The sequence below is a fragment of the Condylura cristata genome, unplaced genomic scaffold (genome assembly GCF_000260355.1).
Source record: "Condylura cristata isolate star-nosed mole 26May11 unplaced genomic scaffold, ConCri1.0 scaffold00007, whole genome shotgun sequence".
Lineage (NCBI taxonomy): Eukaryota > Metazoa > Chordata > Mammalia > Eulipotyphla > Talpidae > Condylura > Condylura cristata.
Genome location: NW_004567108.1, coordinates 347,473 through 348,518, shown reverse-complemented (window position 1 = coordinate 348,518; position 1,046 = coordinate 347,473).

Sequence of the window (1,046 nt, the reverse complement as noted above, 5' to 3'; positions counted from 1 at the left end):
CGCCGCCTGCACGTCGCCTGCCCGCCTTCCCCGCCCGGAGCCCCACGTGCACAGGCGCCAAGCCCCTGGCTGGAGGGCGCCGGGTCAGGCCCAGCTCCACCCGCAGACACAGGGCTCTGCGCCCCCCGCCGACAGTCCAGGGGACGCCCCGCCCGCCTCCACGCACCTGCGACGCTGCGAAGGGGCAGGCCTGGGGGCTCTGCTGGGGCCTTGCCGGCCTCCAGGCTCTGGCCACGTGGATCCACCAGGGGTCCACTCTGACGCCCCAGCACCTCCGCTCTGGGCAGGGACCGGCCGGACCCGCTCCCGGGAGCCCCACAGAGCACCAGGCGGCTGGACGACAGGGACCACCTGACATGGGTCAGCCTCGCGGAGCTGCCCCGGGGAGCCCCGTGCCCGCCACAGCTGCGCCCGCTCCTGGCACGGGTGTCCTGGCGCAGGGGGGCGCGGGGGCGCTGGGCAGGTGGGCCTGGCTCCAAGGCGGGCTCAGGAGCAGCCTGGGGTCAGCATGGGCCGGCCGGCCAGTGGCCACCTGCACGTAGGTGCACGTCTACTTGTGCACTCGGGGCCGCTAAATAGGGCGTTTGTTTACGCACCTTTCACACACCGTTCATGTGTTCGTGCTCCATTGGCACATACATGTGCATTTATCAGCCATGCACTGGCTAGAAATGACCCAGGAATGGCTAATGCGTTAAAAGGAATCCATGTTTTTGGAAGCAGCCCGAATGCCCAAAAGCAGATGACTGGATTAAAAAGACGTGGCCCATAGACGCAATGGAATATTACTCGGCAGGCAAAAGGAGAAACGCATGTCTTTCGCAGCAACTTGGACGGAGCTGGAGAAGATCATGCTGAGTGAGATCAGCCGGAAAGAGAAAGAAAAATACGGATGGTTTCACTCATGGCAGGAGGATAATGGACCAGGAGAGAAAATAACAAAAATAATGAACAACCAGAGAAATAATGAATAGACCAGAGACATTTTGTGGGGGTGGAGTGGGGGATGGGACCAAAACGGGGCGGGGAGGGAAGTGCACGGGACT